At 41.2% G+C, this 24,404-nt stretch overlaps 1 long non-coding RNA gene across 12 annotated transcripts in view; it reads right to left on the reverse strand.

Annotated features, from left to right (window-relative positions):
* Positions 1-24,404, reverse strand: part of LOC126213544 (uncharacterized) — a 518,933-nt gene that overhangs the window by 55,395 nt on the left and 439,134 nt on the right. For 2 of the 12 annotated variants that reach the window (XR_007541215.1, XR_007541220.1), the window contains exon 1: positions 2,054-2,144. The exons of 7 other annotated variants lie outside the window; for them this stretch is intronic. This is a non-coding gene — a long non-coding RNA (uncharacterized LOC126213544). Of the gene's footprint in view, positions 1-2,053; positions 2,156-24,404 lie in introns of those variants that run through there. 3 more of the 12 variants (XR_007541224.1, XR_007541213.1, XR_007541214.1) reach the window with 3 other exon arrangements.

The raw sequence follows: 24,404 nt of genomic DNA on the forward strand, positions 1-24,404 counted from the left end.
GGTCATCAGCGCCCAGTTGAGAGGAGCACACCACAGAACTGCAGAAACGTCTTAACAAATCTGTATATGCGATTCGAGTGTTAGCAGACACAGGCGACATAAAAATGAAAAAACTTGCATACTTTGCCTACTTTCATTCCATTATGTCATATGGTATAATATTTTGGGTTAACTCTTCAAGTCAAACAAAAGTTTTAATAGTCCAAAAACGTGTAATACACATTATTTGTGGAGTAAATTCACGGACGTCCTGCAGAAACCTCTTCAAAGAACTGGGTATACTTGGTACTGCCTCTCAGTTTATATACTCCTCAATGAAATTTGTCCTAAATAATATATCTCTAATTTCCAACAAACAGCTCAGTTCATACATACAATACCAGGAACAAAAATGATCTGCACAAGGACTTAAAACCACTTTAGGTCAAAAAGGGGTCCACTACTCAGGAACACTCATCTTCAATAACATACTAGCAAACATAAAAAAATTAGTTACAAATAAAGATCATTTTAAAAGCAGCCTGAAAGACTTACTAGTGGCCAAATCCTACTTCACTGTCGATTTTTTAATAAAAACAAATGATGTATTGTATATACTCATACTATTAGTATTGTTATTTCAGCTTAAAAAATTCGACATGTTCCACATCTACGAGGATCCCCTCAGCACGTATCTATGGAACGAAAAACTAATCTAACCACAACATCCACACGTCACGGGTTGAAGCAGACGGGTGGAATCGGACGCTTCTGTTGACTCCAGAACTCTGGCTACGGTAGAATTAAGAGTCGAGTCAACTGAATTTAGATTAAACAAAAAACATTACAAGTGAAGTTATGGTAAAGGCGGATGCGCATCATCTCTACTACACTTACATAGTTCTGCGCACTAACACGACTTAAGCCTCCACAATCACAACTTCGAGCAATATCATAAACAAGACACGCGAACTACCTAAACAAAAAGAGCATCACAGATGCCAACTACACAACGTGTGGCGACAGGGAGCACACTCATCACCCACGTCGTGCACTATATAGACTCATACTTTCCTGAGCACAGTACTAAGTAACATTCGCGCATAAGAAGCTATCTACAGAAACAAAACTGCGGTTATACAAGTCATACTAAACTTACATGAACTTCAACAGAAAGGTCCGATCTTACTCGTCGGCTTTGACCCGTGACGTAAGCTTGTTGTGGTGTGTGACGTCATTACGGCGCGGAAAACCTAATACATGGTTTGATGTACTCTTGTTTAAAGAACATGTATACGTAATATGAAGCAATTTGATGAACATATTGATCTGTAGCGTAGCCCACTTGAGGTTAGGTTGGGAGTTTTTTTTTGGAATGCGGCCGCGGCCGCCTATGATTCGAAAATATTGATTTGACACTAATGAAGCCTGTGGGGGGATGGGGGGGCACTGCAGACTCCCCCCACCGCATAACGACATATTTAGTTTCTCCCCACCCAAAAACCCCGAATTTCCCACGCTTGTCCCGTTACAGTCATTAGGCTTTTTGTGAAACTTGTGTATTTCAGCGTTTACAATACGTATTCGATGTTTTTATATCCGCCATATTGGAATTGTTGTTTATGGTCGTTTCCGCGGTATTTGTGACGTCATGGGTCAAAGCCGACGGGTAAGATCGGACGCTTCTGTATTTCCAATTCTGTTACTGAATTTCATATTATGACTCCCAAGTACATCAAACAACGCAGTTTTGTGAATCATTTTAATAACACTGGTAAATCCCAAACAACGTTATTCACAACTGGGATACTCAACTAGCTGTTCCAGCCATGGTACGTCATAAGTCTTAAACGTCTTACCGTATTAAGGCAGCATCCGCTGCATGACAACCACGAATACATACGATTTTTCTTTCGCCTGTAACTCGACTTGTTAACCGCAGAGTATTTTCATGCCGCACTTTTACATTTTGCTCACTCATATTATCACGCAAATATTAAACTTAACTACGTTTAATAAAAAAAAAAAAGATAAGCGGAGTCAACGGTCAAGAGACAATTATTATATCACTCACATCTTGATTTTCTAAATGTACTCCACACAATACACTTTTAAAAAAATTTCAACCACGGAACATCGATTAAAAGTGAAGACTGTCGTCTCTTCTGCTTTTTTACGAATAACTACCAGTGATGCCATCCTCTGAAGCTCAAAGTCCCAACCAGTTACTCAAAATGTCCCTTTTCTCTAAAAAGTGTCCCATGGTAAAGAAAAACACACGATGCCTAGGAAAAGTGAGTGAGAGAGAGAGAGAGACAATAGGTATAAGAAAAGAAATAATGGCTTACGATTCCACATGCAGCACGATAAACTAGTAGTAGAGTTTAAAATGCAACTACAATATATAACAGCACCCTCGCAATACTACATCATATAATGTAAAATCAGGACTTACATTATTGAAGTGCTTGCTTATCCTTTCAGAAAATACAGCCTTCCTTTTGAAGAGATATACACGTACTCCTCCCTCTTTCAGTCTCCATCGCACAGTTAAACTTTCACTTAATATAAGTTTTTCTTATTGTGAAGCATGAGTTGTTTTTGTTCCACATAATAAGTTGTGAAATCTATTCCGTTTACTTGAAATAAACATCTAACAAAACATATGAATTTCATTTCTCACCTCGAATTCTGTTTCATTTTCTCTTTTTTACATCATTTGCAATAGAAAATCTTCTTTCGGATTCAGCATTAAAATGTGGAAGTGAAAGAACCATCTCAGCAAGTTTACTGATATTCTGAACCACTGATACCTGAAACCTTTCAAGTTTGAGATTTCACTCTGTATACGATCCAAATCCATTTCTGAAAGTTCCTTCTTCCTATTTCAGCCACAAACGGTAGACTTCTCCATTCAGCTGCAAAGGTAATTACATCAGATCCACCAAACTTCGATGCGATTCGTGATACAAATCTGGTACCTTCTGTCAGCTGTTAATGCAATATTTGACTCTACGCATTTTAAGTCTCCAAGAAATTCATCGTGTTTAGGCAGATCCTTCATTTATTCGATTGCTGCGATATAGAAATCAGTGCATTTAAGTCTTAGTTTATGAATTCCCTTTCCACATTTCCTAGCGAGTTTGTAATAACCGTTCACATTTGGGACCAAGATATTCTGGTTCTAATAGGAGATAATGGTATGATGGTAGTTTATTAATCTTGTTTATTTCAGTGAGAACGCCAGGGTTTTGAAAGTTCTGACCAATGTTTTATAAACAAACCCAAAGAATCTCCTGAAAACTTGTGAATTAATATTTTCCTCAATTGGAAAAGAACGTTAAAAGTGTCGAAGTAAACCAAAATATACTTTAGAGACAATATGTAATCACTGAATACACAAACAACGAACAACATAGCCAACATGTGGAAGGATCAATGTTGCAAACAAAAACATGTTCTGAGCTAAGTGTAAACACGCCTTATAATACACGAACTTTCAAATTCGCGAAGCCCTGTTTCTGCAGACGTTAATCTTGAACAGTTGCTAACTGGAAGTAATGCAAAAACACGTAACAGTTTTCCAGCAGACGAACAACACATACATGCAAAATAAGCTATCGCGTTCCCGATAATTTAAAGAACCATTTACGTTCAACTCCTAAAAGTTCTTGAAATTCTTGTAAAATAGTGCAGCGCTTTGCACTGCCAGGTATGTTGGTTGTCACGGACCTTATTAACTCTTCACAGGATCTAGGAAGCTTCTGACATGTCTTGTTTGTAACTAAAGCAGATGAATGGCACATAGAGTTGAGAACAATCAGATTTGGTACAACATTTCTACGTCTTGTTATGACAGAATTACAGCTTCCCAACATTACAGACACATTGTCACAAGCCATGCCAATTACATTTGTAATTGGAATATCTTTCTCTTTCGACACACTCCTCAGAGCTATGAATAGATTTTCTTCCGGGCAGTCTTTGGCATCCAGAGGTTTCGACACCAGTAGTTGGGTTTTCACGTACCCATCAATTGGCAACACACATTTCACTAAAACGTATGTATGTTTGCTATCTGATATGTCGGTACTCTCGTTCAGTAAAATAGAAAATTTTCTTTAGATACTGAAACGTTTTATCATTTTCCACCTTTACAATAGCATCTTTTTCTATATTGGTACACTTTATACGACCTCAAGTCAGCTCTGAAGCAATTTTGAAGTCAGAGAAAATTCTTTTAACACAAGAACAAGTTGGTCCACTGTTGAAAATGCAACAATATGCTCAGCGAAAAAAGTTGCTAATCTTAGTTCAGCTGTCTTCGCCTTTTCTGTATGTTTGCTTCCATCAAACATTTTCGAAAACAATCAACAACAGTTTTGTTCCTTTGCACAGTTTCAGCATGTTTAATGTGTTTAACTCGATAAGCATGTTTTTCGAGTTCACTTCTACTGCAGGCAACAATAAAGTAATACTGTTTACACCGCGCCTTTCTGTTGTCACCTTCAACGGCATCCAACCAACCTCTAAATCTGTCAGTTTGAAGCCAAGAGTCTTGGAAAGTTTCAGTATGTTTTGCCGGATCTCATTCATTGCACCCAAATATCGATTTCTCTGCACTCGATGGGTTGCAGTCTGACATTCCTAAATGTGTGCAAAACAAACCACTCAGAAACAATTCTCTGTCTTTCCAAGCATTAATCCTGACTTGCGGGGTCTGCTGTTTCGCAACATCTTCTCCACTTCTCCCTGTCGTTGAAATCTTCTGGTCTTAAGCCAATAACGTGCATATCTCCCCAGACGTTGTCAGTCCATCTCTTTGCCGGTCTTCCTGGTGGTCTTGTTCCTCCTGGGTTGATGTGGAGCTCTGTTTTTGCAACTGGGTTGTCTTGCTTTCTCATGACGTGGCCGTAACAGCGGAGACGGCATCTCTCACTAGAGGCTTTATTGAGCTACCTGTCAGACAAAAAGAAGCAGTTACTGGTTTGTGGTGATTTTAATGTAGATTTCTTAAAAGATACGGATAGGAAAATTGATCGATAATCTTTGTTTCATTCTTTCAATCTAGTATTTGTTGTAAATTTTCCAACTCATGTGCAGTAGGATAGCAGGTCACTTATCGGTAACATTTTCATAGACAGTGCTCAGGCAGAAACAATTAATGTGTACCCAGTTGTTAATGGGCTATCTGATCATGATGCACAGTTCATGGAAATAACACATATAGCACCTTACAGGCTTCAGGCAGGTTTATACAAGGCAGGGAGGTGAACAGGGTACAGAGTTTTAAGAGCAGCCTAGAAAAGGTAGAATGGGATGAAGTATACACAGAAAATTATGCTAATGCCAAATTCAATTTATTCCACCGTAAATTTGTCTCAATAGTTGAGAGTTGCTTTCCTGAAATGTTATCCAAAAAAAGCCATTACAAAGTCAAGTAAGCCATGGATTACTAAGGGAATTAAGATACAACATAAGAGGAAGAATGAAATATATGGACAGGTCAGAATAAGTCAGGATCCAACGTTACTTGCTTTATACAAAAGATACTGTAATATTTTAAAGAAAGTCATTGAGAAGTCGAGAAGCTTATATGTTCTGAGAGAAATTAATAATGCGGATAATAAGATTAAAACTGTATGGAACATTGTCAAATGGGAGATGGGGCAGCCTCGCAGTGCACAGCATACCATAGCAATAAAGCTAAATGATGATGTTGTGAGTGATAATTCACAAGTTGCAAGTATTTTTAACAATCACTTTCTGAATGTAGCAGCAAAAATAGGTTTAAAGGGTTCAGTTGGAGAAGCAAAAAAATGTTAAAAATGTCATTCCCCAGGACTTTAGGCCTTTAGAAATAGCACCAAATCCTCCCCACTGAAATTAAGGGAATTATAAATATACTGTTAAAAAAGAGCTCATGTGGTGTTGATGGAGTCTCTAACAGAATTTTGAAGTGTTGTTCTAATTCAATAAGTGGAGTCCTTAGTGATATACGTAATGCTTCACTAGCACAGGGAAAGTTTCCAGACAGATTGAAATACACAATTGTCAAACCTCTTCATAAGAAAGAGGACAGAAGCGACTTAAATAATTACAGACCAATCTCATTGCTGACTTCATTTTCTAAAATATTCGAAAAGTTATGTATTCAAGAATAGTCTCACATGTAAGTGAAAATAATTTACTCAGCACGTCACAGTTCGGATTCCGGAAGGGTTACTCGACTGACAATGCTATCTAAACATTTACCCATCAAACAGTACAAGCCCTAAATAACAAATTATCGCCAGCTGGTATTTTTTGTGATCTTTCCAAGGAATTTGACTGCGTGGATCCTGTCACACACTTAGAAAAACTCAGGTTTTATGGAATTGAAGGCTATACACACAGATGGTTTGAATCATACTTAACGAACAGAAAGCAAAAAGTCGTGCTGAATAACACAAATAATGTTGGGAGGGTGGTAAATTCTAGTGAATGGAGAGTTATCACGAAGGGAGTCCCACAGGGTTCAATTATAGGTCCTCCGCTGTTGCTTATTCATCTGAATGACCTCTCACTTAATGTTCAGCAAGCATAACTAGTACTTTTTGCAGATGACATGAGTGTTATAATAAATCCTATTCCAGAAAAAGCAGCTGAAGATATTGTTAAGGATGTGTTTCAAAGAATTATTAAGTGGTTCTCAGAAAATGGCTCTCCCTTAATATTGAAGAACACTCACTATATCCACTTCTGTACACTGAATAGAGACACACCCACAATTGATGTAGCATATGAACAGGGCTCAGTTAACAGGGTAGATTTATCCAAATTTGATGACAACTTGAACTGGAAGAAGCATGTTACTGAGCTTCTCAAACAATTAAGTTCAGCTTCTTTCGCTCATCGTATAATCGCTAGTCTTGGTAATAACAGATCAGGCTCCTAACGTACTTTGGATATTTCCACTCAATAATGTGTTATGGAATAGTTTTCTGGGGTAACTCACCACTTAGACATAAACTATTGATTGCACAAAAGAGAGCAGTGAGAATAATTAGTGGTGTTCACCCAAGGACGTCATGTAGACACCTATTCAAGCAGTTAGGTATTTTAACTGCACCATCAGAGTACATATATTCGCTAATGAAATTCGTTATAAATAATCCATCTCAGTTTGCGAAGAACAGTGATGTTCATATGGACAACACTAGAGGGAAAAATGACCTTTCCGAACCGTTATTGAAGCTGTCAGTTGCTCAAAAAGGAGTACATTATTCAGCAACAAAAATCTTTGATCATTTACCCAACAACATAAAGTGTCTGGCAGGTAGCAGTTTTAAATCTAGCTTAAAATCATTTCTTTTGGACAACTCCTTCTATTCCATGGACGAGATTCTGTTCCAGAACTGGTAAAAAAAATTGTACATCTAAATGTAGTTGCATATTTAGAACTAAAAATTTCAGTAATATTAATATTAGCACTATTCACTTGTGTCTATATACACTCCCGGAAATTGAAATAATAACACCGTGAATTCATTGTCCCAGGAAGGGGAAACTTTATTGACACATTCCTGGGGTCAGATATATCACATGATCACACTGACAGAACCACAGGCACATAGACACAGGCAACAGAGCATGCACAATGTCGGCACTAGTACAGTGTATATCCACCTTTCGCAGCAATGCAGGCTGCTATTCTCCCATGGAGACGATCGTAGAGATGCTGGATGTAGTCCTGTGGAACGGCTTGCCATGCCATTTCCACCTGGCACCTCAGTTGGACCAGCGTTCGTGCTGGACGTGCAGACCGCGTGAGACGACGCTTCATCCAGTCCCAAACATGCTCAATGGGGGACAGATCCGGAGATCTTGCTGGCCAGGGTAGTTGACTTACACCTCCTAGAGCACGTTGGGTGGCACGGGATACATGCGGACGTGCATTGTCCTGTTGGAACAGCAAGTTCCCTTGCCGGTCTAGGAATGGTAGAACGATGGGTTCGATGACGGTTTGGATGTACCGTGCACTATTCAGTGTCCCCTCGACGATCACCAGTGGTGTACGGCCAGTGTAGGAGATCGCTCCCCACACAATGATGCCGGGTGTTGGCCCTGTGTGCCTCGGTCGTATGCAGTCCTGATTGTGGCGCTCACCTGCACGGCGCCAAACACGCATACGACCATCATTGGCACCAAGGCAGAAGCGACTCTCATCGCTGAAGACGACACGTCTCCATTCGTCCCTCCATTCACGCCTGTCGCGACACCACTGGAGGCGGGCTGCACGATGTTGGGGCGTGAGCGGAAGACGGCCTAACGGTGTGCGGGACCGTAGCCCAGCTTCATGGAGACGGTTGCGAATGGTCCTCGCCGATACCCCAGGAGCAACAGTGTCCCTAATTTGCTGGGAAGTGGCGGTGCGGTCCCCTACGGCACTGCGTAGGATCCTACGGTCTTGGCGTGCATCCGTGCGTCGCTGCAGTCCGGTCCCAGGTCGACGGGCACGTGCACCTTCCGCCGACCACTGGCGACAACATCGATGTACTGTGGAGACCTCACGCCCCACGTGTTGAGCAATTCGGCGGTACGTCCACCCGGCCTCCCGCATGCCCACTATACGCCCTCGCTCAAAGTCCGTCAACTGCACATACGGTTCACGTCCACGCTGTCGCGGCATGCTACCAGTGTTAAAGACTGCGATGGAACTCCGTATGCCACGGAAAACTGGCTGACACTGACGGCGGCGGTGCACAAATGCTGCGCAGCTAGCGCCATTCGACGGCCAACACCGCGGTTCCTGGTGTGTCCGCTGTGCCGTGCGTGTGACCATTGCCTGTACAGCCCTCTTGCAGTGTCCGGAGCAAGTATGGCGGGTCTGACACACCGGTGTCAATGTGTTCTTTTTTCCATTTCCAGGAGTGTATATTTTGTAATCTGACTTGTTCCACATCATATCGATAAAATAATCGTAAAAATTATCTACAGAACATGACATAACTAAACTAAACTAAACTGGCAGTGATCGGCTCGACACCAAACCTTTGTTGGACGTCTGCATTTGTTATGTGCTCACTTCGCGTCAGCCCCATGGACCATCAAAGCATCTTCATCTCCATGCTGTGTAACATTCGCTCCTGTTGTTTCGTCATTGAGTGACAATCAGTCCCATACGTTGCTGCTGGGCGTACAGTGGTCTTATATACTTTTGAATTTAGATACTAAGGCATCTATTTATTGCAGAGGACTCCACTTGAGCCAAGCTGCATTCACCCTCATCCGAGTATGAAGAGTTGTGTCAGAGTCTGAGGTGACGACAGGCCCTAGGTACTTACAATGCATGGTCTTGTCTTCTTCGCCGACACTTATGGTGCCTCTGGTTTGGGACCCTCATTCTAGGTACTCTGTCTTTGGACATTGAGGTGTAATCCTTTTTCAGCCAGTCTGTCCTTCCACGTTTGAACCTGGTGCTGAAGTTCAGGGCACGCTTGAGCAACAAGTGCCACATCAACACCATAACGAAGGGTCCAATGATGTGAAGCCTGTATGTCAGCTCTTGCCATATCCATGCAAAGGATGAATAGCAGTGGTGGAAGGGCAGAACCCTGATGAACACCTGCAGTGGTATCGAAGGGCGGAGCAATTCCAGCAGGACTCCGAACCACACTAGTGGAATTATGGTACAAAAGTTGCACCCAGCTCACATACTCTTCAGGGACGCCATAGCAGCGAAGAGCTCGCCATATAAGATCGTGTGGCATACGACCGACAGCCTTTTCTAGGTCTAGAAATGCCATGTGTACACTCTTCTGTCTCTCTCTGTGTTTTTCCATCAAAAGGCGTGTGGCATGGATAGCATCGATAGTGCTGCATCCCTTAACAAATCCACACTGGTTTGGTGATACAGAGACAATACTTCTAAGTCCGCTATCAACTGTGATAGAGGAGACGAATAGGGTGATAAGTCGAGCAGTCGTTTACGTCTCCTTTTCCCTTCCAGATTGGAACTGTTATGCTAGAAGTCCATGCTTGTGAAAGTTGTTTTTCGACGATTATTCGTTTGAAGAGTGAGGCAAGGAATTTTGAAGCAGGCTTTCCGAGGATTTTCCAGATTTCTGCTGGTAGGTCATTTGAAACAGTTGCTTTTCCATTTTTCATCTTGCTAATGGCAAGCATTACTTCCTCAGGTGTCATTGAGGGGTCGGGTCCTAAGATAGGATTAGGACTAGTAATTGGTGGATGCGTAAACTCTTTGTTGCTGATGTTATCAAATTAATCTGTCCAACTCTGGGGAATAGATTGTCTATCTCTTAGCAGTTTGGCGTCGGCTTCCTTGATGTGCATGACATGTCCAATGTCCTGAGTTGAACGGTGAGATTACTTAGCAAGACGGTTCACGTTGTTTTCTCCTGGTGGTGTGTCAAGCTGGTCATACAGTGTCTGGTAATACTGGTCTTTTGCTGCAGCTGTTTCTCTTTTTGTTGCTGATTTCAGGTTGCCATATTTCTGGAGTCGTGAATTCCACCAAGTCTTGTTCGCCATCTTTTTCACCTTGATTGCTTGCTTGACTTCATCTGTCCACCACCAGGTTTGTTTATCAATGTATTTTCTTCCAGGTATGTTTTTTCCCAGCGTTTTTGTCGCTGCTTGATGTATTTGTTCCACAGTATCTTAACACATATCTTCAACCGACTGATCGGTCTTCATGGAGAAGTTTACCAAGGCTGTCATCAACTCTTTTCGTTGGGTGTTCATTCACCACCACTTAATTCGCTCAGGCACAGTCTTAGGTTTAGGTTTGGGTTATATAACACACGAATATTGAGGACAAGCAATCGGTGCTGTGGGGCGATGCAGTCATACAAAATTACTTTGATATCCGTTACCAGCTTCATGTCTTGTTGACAAACTAGCCAATAATCGATCTGAGTAGCATATCCTCCACTTGTATAAGTAGCCAGATGTATTGGCCTCTTTTTAAACTATGTGTTGATCACAATGATATCATGAGCTTCTGCAAAATCAAGTATCTGACATCCATCATCTTCCCACCCACTGTACCCATGTCCTCCATGGCATCGCATATATCCTTCTTTGTGAGCCCCGACATGTCTGTTTAAATCTCCCCCAACAATAATGGACTCATCCTGGGGAACTGCTCGAAGGAGGGCGTCCAGACTGTTCCAAAACTTGTCTTTCTCATCCTCAGTGTATCCAGTTTGAGGTGAATAGCAAGATCCAATGTGGGCAGTGATAGCTGTTGAATCAATCTTGATATACATAAGCTTTTCTGACACCCTGATGACACAGGTGACATTGTTACGGAAGTCCTGGTCGTCGACTATTGCTACGCCGTTTCGTGTTCTGGTACCATGATAGATGAGTTTGTAGCCATCTCCGATTTCTTTTGCCTTTGAACATTTCCACTTGGTCTCCTGGATGTAGGCAATGTTGACACGTCTGTTTTTAAGCATTTCTGATAGTTCACGATGTCAGCCGGTCAATGAACCAATATTGAGGGTAGCAAATCTCATTAGTTGTTTAGGCTGAACTGACTTCTTTATCCTACCCCATCCATGAATAGGTGACCCTCGCCCATTTCTCACGTCACTCGGGCGCAAGTGGTGCGCTTCGCTTTGGGGGGACGCCCTAGCATGCTCCAAATTTAGCAGAGACGTAGCTATAGATTAGATTAAAGATTCCTCAACCGACAGGTCGCTTCATCTGTGGCTGAGGGCATTTTATAGCTACTGCCAGCATGTAATTAGGCCGCCCCTAAGCTGGAGAACATACTCTGGAGTACAGACACTACAGCTAAATGGTATTTCCCCTCTCATTTAATCCCCAGAAAGGAGGGTTGCCTCATCTGCCAGCTTCGACATCCCGAAGTCCTTCTTCTCCACCGTCACTGCCAGTAATGTCTTCACCTGTAACCCTGGGCATGGATTATGCCCCATGGGGTTGGGTCCCTGCCTGAATTCAGCCATCCTATCACTCCAACCTTCTGAAATTAAGGATGCCCACCCCCACGACGTGGATGTGCCAGACAGGAATTACCCCAGGGGAAGAATAGGGAAGGGGAACCTACCTCCCTGGAGCCGGGTTAATGATTGTATATGCTGCCACAATCAAAGGCAAACCACTCAGAAACAATTATTACTTAATAAGATCAAGATTTGCATCCAAGACCCCAAGTGACAAACAACAAGTAATAACTTCGTGTAAACTGAACTGAGCAAATTAAACCACTTCAAACAATACCGTATCACAATGTGCTATGTTACAGTTTAACATTCCACTTGACTTATCCTCTTGTCTAATTTGCATTTTGAGATGCATTATTTAATCGGGAATTCGACAATGTTTCGCAAGAGTCACTCATTCATAAATAAAGCTGCATTTAATTCGTGCATACTAAGGGAAATCTGAATCAACAATAGCAATTATAATGGAAGTGCTGACTGCTGGTTGAACAAATGGCAGTGAACCGGTGTCGTGTAATTACTTTCGTGAGCCGCTTTTACTTTATTTTCGCGGTATGTGACAATCATACCTATAACAGTGCACGCGTTTTACTGCTGTGTAAGCAAACCTATCGTACCCATAGTGAGAATGCTGACTGCTGGTTCTACAAATGACAGTTTGTGGGTGCCATGTACTTAACTTCTGTGAAATTTTTATCTTTGCTGTCGTATGTACCATAACCAATTACTACATTAGGTCAGAGGCACTAAATAACTCTCCCATATTCATCTCACGTTTTGCAAAAATATCCCTTTGTCACTTACTGAAAAGTATTTATCAAAATATTCCACAACATGGTGCAAATCACACACTGGTAACTACTTCAATGAAGTTCTGAGTGAGATAGAACACTATGGTCGTAGGTCAGTAATCTATGGTGTTAGTGGTCTGATACTGGAGAAACTTTGATTTCACTATGTAGTTCAAGAATTTAAATGCAATAAATGTCATCATTTTGTTTACATACAAATAAAAATACATGTGCTAAATTAAATATGTTAAATAAGCTGTTACTATTGCCAATCTGTAAAGCAACAAGCATAACAATATATATTCATCACAAGCACTTCCCTAGACACACACCCGCGCACAAACACACACACACACACACACACACACACACCAAATAAGTTCGACCTGAGAAACTTTATCCAGTATGTCTTATATCAGAAATGTAAACCTACTGCAAGACAGTATTTCAATCATGGACGTTCGCAGAAATATCTGTAGAAGTGGACAAGATATTAAAAATGCCTCATTTTTATATAACTGCTGTAGTGACTTTGAGAACCGGTCATATGTTCAACGTAAAATTTGCTGTAAAGTACACCAAACTTACCGTATCTGAAACGTTTCGCAATTATTCACTCTATAATTTTATAAGGTAAATTTCTTTGGTACGAAAAATAAAGCAAAGTATTTATACAAAGTACAAACTTTATCATGAATACAGAGGCAACCTTTTTCACTTAAAGATCTGTAACTGCAGAAGGCAATGGAAGCCACTGCATTAAAGACACATAATGTATAGCCACAGGACATTACAGGACATTGGCCTGTAATTTGAAAAAGTCATTATGATCTCTCGATTGACAAAAGATTCCGGAATAGTCCCCCATTCTGGTCTCTGGGAGCGAACTGCCAAGTGAGAGGTGACCATGAGAAAAAGATTGAATAACCAACGAAACGATAACACTCTATGAGTCAGGGCATGGAACGTCAGAAGTTTGAAAGTGGTAGGGAAACCAGAAAAGCTGAAAAGGAAAATCCTAACCCTCAGTCTATATATTGTTAGGGACGAGGACTTCTCGTTGAATGAGTATAGGAAAATATTATAACGGGTGCATATTCGTTATGAATAGGAAGGTAGGGCAGAAAGTGAATTAGTGTGAACAACTGAGTGATAAGACTGTTCTCATCAGAATCTGCATTAAACAACACCAGTAACGATACTTCGGGTACACATGCCAACGTCACAAGTGAAAGATCAAGAGAAAGAGAAAGTATATGAGGATTACAGAATGGGTAATTCTGTATGTAAAGGGTGATGAAAATCTAATAGTTATGGCAGGAGTGAAATCCTGCCATAGGACAAGGAGTAGAAGAAAGTGTTATGGACGAAGATGGGGCTGTATTAGGAATGAGAAAAGAGAAAGAATAATGGAATTCTGCAATAAATTTCAGCTGGTAATAGCAAATACTCTGTTCAAGAATCACAAGAGGAGGAGGTGTACTTGGAAAAGGAATCTTTCAGTTAGAGTACATCGTGATCAGGCAGCGATTCCAAAATTAGATACTGGATTGTAAAGTGTTCCCATGTGCAGATATACACTCAGGTTACAATTTAGAAGTGATAACGAGTAGGCTGAAGTTTGAGAGACTTGTCAGGAAGAATCAGTGCACAATGGAGTGGAAGCATTAAGGAATGAATAGGTACGCTTGAAGATCTCTAAGGCTATAGATACTGCGATAAGGGATAGCTCAACAGACAGCTCCGTTTAAGAGGAATGTACATCTCCAAAAAGGACAATCACAGAAGTTGGCAAGAAAAAATTGGTACAAAGAAGGTAACTACGAAGACACCATGAGCAACAGAAGAAAAACTTCACTTGATGAAAGAAGGAAGTACAAAAATGTCCAGGAAAATTCAGAACTACAGAAATACATCCAGGAATGAAATAAATGGGAAGTGCTGGGAAGCTAAGGCGAAATGGATACACGAAAAAGTGAAGAAATCGAAAAAGAAATTATTATCAGAAGGACTCACTCAACATACAGAGCAATAAAAACAATCTTCGGTGAAATTACAAGCAAGGGCGGTAACATTGAGAGTGCATTGGGAATTCCACAAAGGAGAGACCGGATCAGAGAAAAGAGTACACTGAAGGCTTCTATGGCGGGAAAGACTTGTCGATGTGATAGAAGAAGATACAGAAATCGATATAGAAGAGATAGGGGATCCAGTGTTAGAATCAGAAGTTGAAAGGGCTTTGGAAGACTTAAGATCAAATAAGGGAGAAGGAATAGATAACAGGCCATCAGATTTTCTAAAATCTTTGGAGGAATTGGATACATAACGATTGTTCACATTCGTGTGTAGAAGATATGAGTCTGGCGATGTACTATCTGACTTTCTGAAAAACATCATCCACAATTACAAAGATTGCAAGAGCTGTCAAGTGCGAGAATTATCGCACAATCAGCTTAACAGCTCATGCATCCAAGTTCCTGGCAAGAATAACATACAGAAGAATGGAAATGGAAACTGAGGATGTGTTAGATGATGCTCAGTATGGCTTTAGGAAAGGTAAAGGCACCAGAGAGGCTGTTCTGACGTTGTGGTTGATGATGAGAGCAAGACTAAAAAAAAAACTTAAGACACATTCATATGATTTGTTGACCAGGAAAAGCGTTCGACAATGTAAAATGGTGCAAGATATTCGAAATTCTAAGGAAACTTGGCGTAAGCTAAGGGAAAGTCGGATAATATACAATATGTACAAGAGCCAGGAGGGAATAATAAGAGTGGAAGACCAAATATGAAGTGATCGGATTAAAAAGAGCATAAGACAGGCGAACGGGAATACAAACGTTTAAAAAATGAGATTGACAAGAAGTGCGAAATGGCTAAGCAGGAATGGCTAGAGGGCAAATGTAAGGATTTACAAGCGTATTTCACTAGGAGAAACATAGATAACGCTTATAGGAAAACTAAAGTGACATTTGAGAAAAGTGAAGCAGCAGTAGGAATGTCAAGAGCTCAGATCAAAAACCAGTCATAAGCAAAGATGGGAAAACTGAAAGGCTTAAGGAGTATATAAAGGGTCTATACAGGGGAATGAAGTTGAAAGCAATATTATAAAAAGGGAAGTGGACCTAGATGAAGGTAAGATGGGAGATAGGATACTGCGAGAAGAATTTTATAAAGCTCTGAAATATCTAAGTCGACACAAGGACCCAGGAGTAGACGGTAGAAATACTGATAGCCTTGGGAGAGCCAGCCATGATAAAACTCCTCCATCTGGTGAGCAAAATGTATGAGACAGATGAAATACCTTCAGACTTCAAGGAGAATGTACTAATTCCAATTCGACAGTACGCAGTTGCTGAAAGTTCCATAATATGCAGTTGCTGAAAATTACTGAACAGTCACTTTAATAAGTCATAGTTGCTAACTACTTACACGAATTCTTTACAGAAGAATGAAAAAACTGGTAGAAGCCGACCTCGGGGAAAATAACACAGGAGGCAATACTGACCCTATGACTTATCTTGGAAGATAGGTTAAGGAAAGACAAATCCAGATTTGTAGCATTTGTGTATTTAGAGAAAGCTTTTGGAGAGTGTTGCCTGGAATAGCCTTTTCGAAATTCTGAAGGTAGCAGGGGTAAAACATTTGGAGTGAAGCACTATTTACAACTTGTACAGAAAACAGACAGCAGTTAAAGTATTGGGACAAACTGTTTCTTGCATAAAGTACCGTTATCCAAGGTGGCGACGATGAAGTCATCCAAAATGTCGCCGTGACGTCTTGTGATGACATAATCCAAGATGGCGGTCGTGACGTTACCCAACCCCAAGGTGGTTTCTGGCCCAAAGTACCGTTGTCCAAAATGGTGCGAAAGTGCCATGCCCCCCTGCCATGCCCCTCTGCACGCCCTCCCAGGTGGGAAATTCAAATTCCATCAGGACAATGCAACCTCTACTAACCTAAGAAAATGGCGGGAAAGTAAGGTCACTTGGGTTACCTCCACTAACCTAAGTCACCTGACCGGCTCCTCCTCATATGGGTTCACGGGAAAAAGACTCAGCCCACACCGTGCTGCTGGAGAGAGGATGGAGTTTACCTTATTTATTTTGGGACAATTTATTTAGGGGTGGATTATATTTATCACAGTGATACAGAACATGCCATACAGCATACAGACCTGCCAACTACTCCTCAATAACTCATGTATAATGCTCTACACACATGCTTGCTAATTGTAAACTGCTAAAATAACGCATTGCACAGCCTACAGACATGCAAACCACAAGTAAACAATGCAATACATTTTCGTCTAGAGAGCCAAACAACTCGGAAATTGTCAAAATAATAATCAATCGAAAAGACTCTGCAAGCATGCTAGCTAATCATCAACTGTCGAAATCATGCACCAGTCTTTATTTAAACAATTAGAGACAGCACCACCATTCAGTGTGTTCGCCAGGAGGTCTGCACTCCAATTGACCTAGTACATAGTACCACCACCAGAGGGCACTGTCGTCTGTTCTGTGACATAATCCATGGTGGCAATCATGATGTCAGCTGATGACGCAAGTACCGTTATGCAAGATGGCGGCAAACAGTGTGTCACCACGAGGTCTAAATCTAGTACACAGTACCACCACCAGAGTGCGCTATCGTCCATTCAGTGATGTAATCCAAGATGGTGGGGGGAAATGGTGGGAAAACGACTCTGCCTGTGCTGGACATAAGTTTTTATTTTGCAGGCAATGTCTCCACCACTAGATCTAGACTCCAACTGACCTAGTACACAATACTGCCACCAGAAGGTGCAGTCATCCCTACTGTGACATAATCCCAGATGGTGGTCTGGAGGGGTAAAATGGCGCAAAAATGACTCACCCTGCGCTGGGCTGCTGGATAGAGTAAGGAAGGAGTGAACTTTACTTATTTTGGAACAATTTATTTAGGGATGGAGTATATTTATCACACTGGTATAAACCACGTGCTGTGGTCACGCCACACAGCCCACATACCTGTAAACTACTCCTAAATAACGCTCTGCAGACACGCAAACAGCTCCTAATTTACCGAAATAATTTCAGTACAGACCTGCAAACTGCTCCTAAATAATGCAGTACACTGATGTGCAGACACGAAATCGTAAACTGTCCAAATAACGCCTAGCACAGCCAACAGACCTGCTCGCAAAATAATGCAACAGACACGCAATCAACACACGCAAGCAAAGCACACCCTGACCACCGGACCGTACAGGAGGTTAGCGGCAGCCCCCATGAAATGAAGCAGCCATCAGCTGTCAAACCACACACAGATGCCAGTTAGGGTCCTGCACGCATGAGGCAGCTACATCCCTTTCATACTTGGTACCTGAGAAATTCCTCTGGAAATACGTGTTCAACTAGACACAGGTTGCTTTCCCCCTAGCGGTCATAACGGAACATACAAGCTGCAGTCAGCCATGCATACCTGCCCCATCATTGCTGACACCTCACCGCAAAATGTCCACGTCACGACTCGCCATCTAAAAGATTCTCAGTCTTATACTGATGTCACATGACTATGTGAAAATAAGAATCAAGTCGACCTCGCGGAAGTTGTAGTGTCCCAGAAGTAGTTAAACACTTGCTTTCTTGATGTCTCAGCCTGTATGCAGGGAAATTCTTGCCCTAGCAGAATCTGTTTACAAAAATAGCAGCAGAATAACGCCGAATGCAGTCTTCCTCGGAGACCTAATGTGGTGCTCTGTCCATCACGTGTTACCCCTCCTGCTTTCAACAAACACACAAACATTCTCTCCGCTATGTAGAGGCTCCTATACCCCAGCACAAAGGATGTGAATGAATCGAGCATCATGATTGGTTCTTATCGAATTTACCCGCCAAATTACTGATGCCCCGGTATCGAAGCACCATATGACATATTTCCTTCTGCAGACGAGACTTTCAGCAGTTATTTTACACAGACTGACATATCTCACAAACTGCCATACATGTCGTCGAATACGGACTCTTACTCGTTTACACTGCTCTCCCACCGATGACATGAGCTTGTATACTAGAACGTGAAACCAACCTGTGACCCATCAATATATCACAGCGTACCCTATACAACATCAAATATGGAAAGACTCCTCCTCAATTACACTGCTCTGCCACTAAGGACAGGAGCTTGAATATTAGTGGGCGAAACCGATCTCCAACCCAGCGATAACACCGTGTACTGTGTCGATGTAGTAAACATACAATTCGTATCCCTGCCAAACAAAATCATCCCTTTTACATCATTCGCAGATATACCGCAAAGACAGGCGGTACTGTATATACATTTCTCACAGCACTAGATGTTTTCCCGCTGCCCACGATCACAAGTCATCCACCCCCAACTCGCAACCAGAACACCCTGAGCGGACTGAAGTTGCTCTCAGAACTGTTCTACAAATTCGGGCTCGTTTCCCCTCGGCACAAACACGTTACTGTTTCTGGTCCGAAGCTGATTCCTTGCTTGCTCGCTTTTCTACACACACTTCCAGACTCAGGTATTACAAGAACACACGTATTTTTTTGCGTGGTTCGACAAAATATTATACCACTTTCGCGGTATTTCTCGATGTGAAGCACTAGGCAGCATTCTACCGATCGCTAGTGCAACATAATTCCCAAGATATAGACTGGAAATTATTTATCTACAAACCTGAATCTTTAGCTAGGTGGGGTGTGCTGTAAACCAATGACTAACTAGAAACTTGTCACATATGCGAAAACATTTACTCGGCAACTAGAAACAAATAGAGGAAACTGATATTTCCACTCTCGAATACCGATGTTGGTGATGTAGTAGATTCCAAATCATCCCTATAATTTACAAGGTTAACTAAAGGGTTTCTCATGTCTAGAGAACAAGTAAATGTGTCTTCCAAACGCTAGATGCACACACAACGATCGATCTTCTCTCAAATAAATAAATGTGTGAAATGTGCAGAAGCAGTCAACTGAACAAATTACATGGGAGGGAACAACTATCCAATGCAAACGCATCTCCATATTCAATCTTCTCAAATTTCCACGCAATCACGAAAGCTTTCCAACACATACTAAGTATTAGTTCGCTATTCAGTCGTCTAGAGGACAACATGGTTAATTCATCTACATTCCTACACTCCAACAGGCGTCTTCAGTCTGACAGCATCTACCATTAACGGGAAATGTGAATCTCTCCAGCATAGGTCACCGGCGCTGCAGGCCAAGAACGCACAGGTAGAATGTTTATCCAAAGAAATAGGTCACATATATATTTCACCCCTGTACTTACAACTAAATGTTACGATTACAGTCTCAGTTTAACGACATTCGACAATGAGTGAAGTATCGGAAATACACTCTGTTGACGGCTGTGGCTCTGGAAATAGAAATATCAGTACCACTTTTATGACTTGGCATACTCCTCCCATGCTATCACAGTACTCCACGTCAAATCCATACCTTCCTTACGGTTGGAAATAGTTATTTCCTTCGCACAAACACATACTTTGTAGGACTGATGCTCAACACGAACCTATCACGCACCCCCTACTATTAAGTATAATACTTCATCAGTAACTCATTGCTGGCGATACGAAATAATACTGAGAGAAAATCAATCACGAGTGGACTTGTCTCATAAGTTTTTCATGCGAGTGCCACCATCGTGTCCTAGAAAGAGAGATGTAATTGGTCATGTAATGTCATACTCATGAAGACATAGTGCCCACCAGGCAAGTCGTCCTGTTGGATCCTTAAACCTGTCAACCAACAAAGTGCATGATGGTCTGTAACAACTGTGAATGGCCTTCCATAGAGATACTGTCGAAATTTGCACATGGCCCAGATCACAGCAAGAAATTCTGTTTATGTAGTTGAGTAGTCCTAGAAGCATAGGCTATAACCTTCCCTTTTCCATCCGAAATTTGCACCAAAACAGCACTGAGCCCATACCACTGGCATCTGTGAGTAGTTCTGTAGGTGCTCTCTCATCATACAAACCAAGTACAGGGTCGGTTGTCAGAGCTTCTCGCAGCACAGCAAAAGAATCTTGTTGAGCACCACTCCAGATAAATTTAGCATTGGCTTTTAACAACTCTTGGAGTGGCCTGGCTTTCATACAAAAGTCTTTGATAAAACGACAGTAATAAGAACATAACCTGAGGAAGCTTCTCATATCTCTAATGCATTTAGGAACGGGAAATTTCGTTATAGATCTCGTTTTCTGAGTCTGGCCTCACACCTTCGTTTGACACAAGGTGTCCAAGGATCTTGATTTCTTTTGATCCAAAGAGACATTTTCTTGGATTAAGTTTCGATCCCCCTTGTTGGAGACACTTAAGAACACCCCTCAGTCTTTTTATATGTTCCTCAAATGTCTCTGACAACACTACAACGTCATCTAAATAACAAAGACACATCGTCCACTTCAGGTGACATAGAAGATTATCCATCATCCATTCAAAAGTTGCTGGTGCATTACACAAACTGAACAGGATTACCTTAAACCCTTACAGGCCCTTAGGAGTGATGAATGCAGTCTTCTCACTATCAGTCTTACCTACTTGCCCGTGTCCCGAGTACAAGTCCATGGTTGAGAAAAACTTAGATAAAGGTCTTTATTAAGCATCCTGTAATCAACAAAAAATTGCCAACTGCAATCCTTCTCCATGATAAGGACCATTGGTGACGATCATGGGCTCTGCGAAGGTTGAATGCTGTCATTCTTCATCATTTTCTCTATCTCGTCACGAATTATTCGACGTTCCGTTGCTGACACACGGTATGCTCTTATAAAAATAAATGGTCTTGTTTGTATCTGAACTTTAGACACACAGAAGAGAGATAACAAATGGTTCAAATGGCTCTGAGCACTATGGGACTTAACATGTGTGGTCATCAGTACCCTAGAACTTAGAACTACTTAAACCAAACTAACCTAAGGACATCACACACATCCATGCCCAAGGCAGGATGCGAACCTGCGACCGCAGCGGTCACGCGGTTCCAGACTGAAGCGCCTAGAACCGCATGGCCACACCGTCCAGCAGAGAGATAACAGTACGCAATATTAACTATGTATGATATTTTACAAACTTTGCTTTTTTGTGTGCTTGGGCAAGGCATCTTTGTCCGTTTTGTTAATTATGACCGCGCTCTTGCAGAACCACCTTTTATCTTTAATATCGGACTTCTTATTTCAGATCAGCACCTGAAGACATCAATGGTTCGTACTGGACGACTATCTTTTCAATTTACGGATCCTTTCTTTGCCAAGACAAGACACTCAACTACCTTACAAAATAAAACATACATCGATTAGTAATAATTATATTCTGAGATAGAAACATAATTTAAAAATACACTTACATCATGTGACTATGAGTGCTGGTGATTGCAACTCGTGAATAAAATATTGAAATAATACAATATTAAAGGCGGTGTGCCACAAACGTCCGATCTCTACAGGACCTTTCCACAAAAAGTAACCTATAGTTTCGTCATCTGACGACCGTAATTCTTCCTTTGTTTTCCAGCGGCTGCAGGCAATGCTTGCATAGCCATGGATTTCATTTTTTAATGTATCTTTATTTTTCAACTTATAAATATGACTTTTTCCTAAATAACCGCTCAGCATGCAAATGTGCCTTTAAACTGCCCCTTTTCGAGGCGAAAGGTCACACGTGCAGGCGAGCAACTCAGTCTAAAGCACATTTCATTAATACATTTGCAAATAGAGATACATAACATATACAATATACATGACATATACATAATATTTACATGAAATATGTTTGTCTTTGATTGTGGCGGATTCGCCTTTAGCATTCCAATGTTGGTATCGCGCTTGTATCAGTTCTATGTTGGCACTGGAGTTGTCGCGCATGCGCATTCGCGTGTATTTTAGCAGTTGCGTGGCGGTTGCTTCGTGAAGTTCGTCACACGTCATATTGTTTATTATTATTTCGTGCGTTCGTGTGTACTAGTGGTCGTTATGACAACATTTACCATCAAGAATTTGGTAATGTGCATTTACATTTGAAACAGGTATAGAAACCTATAGTTACAATATGTGCTAACATTAAATTACAAGTTATTTTTGTTCATTGTCTCTTTCACACAGTGTTGTGCTTGTAATGTCTTTTGTTTCAAATATAATGTTCCTTGTTCTACCAGGTAAGATTGTCTGTCTTTTCCAAGAATGTTGTGCTCACTGAGGACCCGTCCAAAATTCCTCCACCCGTCAAGTGGTCTTCTTCGCGTTGGAAGAAAGTGACCATAGGTACAGTAGGGAACCAGTTCTTGCTATTCAGGTTTGCGGAGATGCAACGCAGTAAATGTCAATTTGCGATGCACTCAAAAGTGTCGGAGCACTTCACTTCACTATCACAGTTTTTTACGTACTTTGCTTGTTAAGCGATACACAAATGTTCGTACGCACGTAGATGTGACGTAGTACAAATATCCACTGACATGTCTTTACACACAATTCATAATACGATTTTTGCATTTACAGTTTGTAAACAAATTCTCAAACACAAATAGTTCATCGTGTCTCTATACATTACATTATACGTTGAATTGTCTCCTTTTCTGTGTGTTGAATGTCACACTAGTTTCTCGTGGTTACAAGTTTAGTGATGTATGGAGAACGTCCACAAATAGTTTCTGGTTATACAGATCACATAACTTTCTCATATGTTCACATTTTACAAGTACAAGTATTGTACATAAGTGAGCATACACTGTTTCAGTTTCTCATAAATACAGATAAATGCATGGAAATGTGTTACAGATAAGTTCTTTTACATAGGTGGGTTGGTTGGTTGGTTTGGGGAAGGAGACCAGACAGCGAGGTCATCGGTCTCATCGGATTAGGGAAGGACGGGGAAGAAAGTCGGCCGTGCCCTTTGAAAGCAACCATCCCGGCATTTGCCTGGAGTGATTTAGGGAAATCACGGAAAACCTAAATCAGGATGGCCGGACGCGGGATTGAACCGTCGTCCTCCCGAATGTGAGTCCAGTGTCTAACCACTGCTTTTACATAGGTACAAATACATATAAAGATGTTACATTTTGGCTTTTACACAAATATCGCAACATATTTGTCGTGTTGTTTTACAAACACGATTGGTTAAATAAAAATATTTTCAAATAGGTTTACATTAATTTTACCATCATGACAGGTTTAAATTTTGTGTTTTGCGTTGTGCAAATGATGTCACCTGAAATATAAAATGGTTAGACATGACATCTCACACCAGCATTAAGACCAAGCACATTTCTACTAATAGGCAAAAGGCAAAAAGCATGAGCTAACATAAGACTAAAAAAAAATACTCGCAACACTAGTGTAAGTGTGCCTCATGAGCATGGCCTTAACTGCTTGTAAGTATGCATGTTCGGTGGTAAAATGTGTATCTATTCGGTTTCTGCATGAAAATGTCAGCTGTAAAATAATTAAGTCTGTTATGTCAATCAGTCGTTAGTAGTTGAATACTGACGGTGCAGATAGTCAATCTCGTAGGCTGAAAATATGTCTTCTTCACACCTGTTTTAAAATTAATATATAATTTACTTTAAAGTTTTATGTGGCTACTGCAAGTATTCGGCAAAGACGAATCTTTTCTTTTTCCTTCTGC

Source organism: Schistocerca nitens, chromosome 11 (genome assembly GCF_023898315.1).
Source record: "Schistocerca nitens isolate TAMUIC-IGC-003100 chromosome 11, iqSchNite1.1, whole genome shotgun sequence".
NCBI lineage: Eukaryota > Metazoa > Arthropoda > Insecta > Orthoptera > Acrididae > Schistocerca > Schistocerca nitens.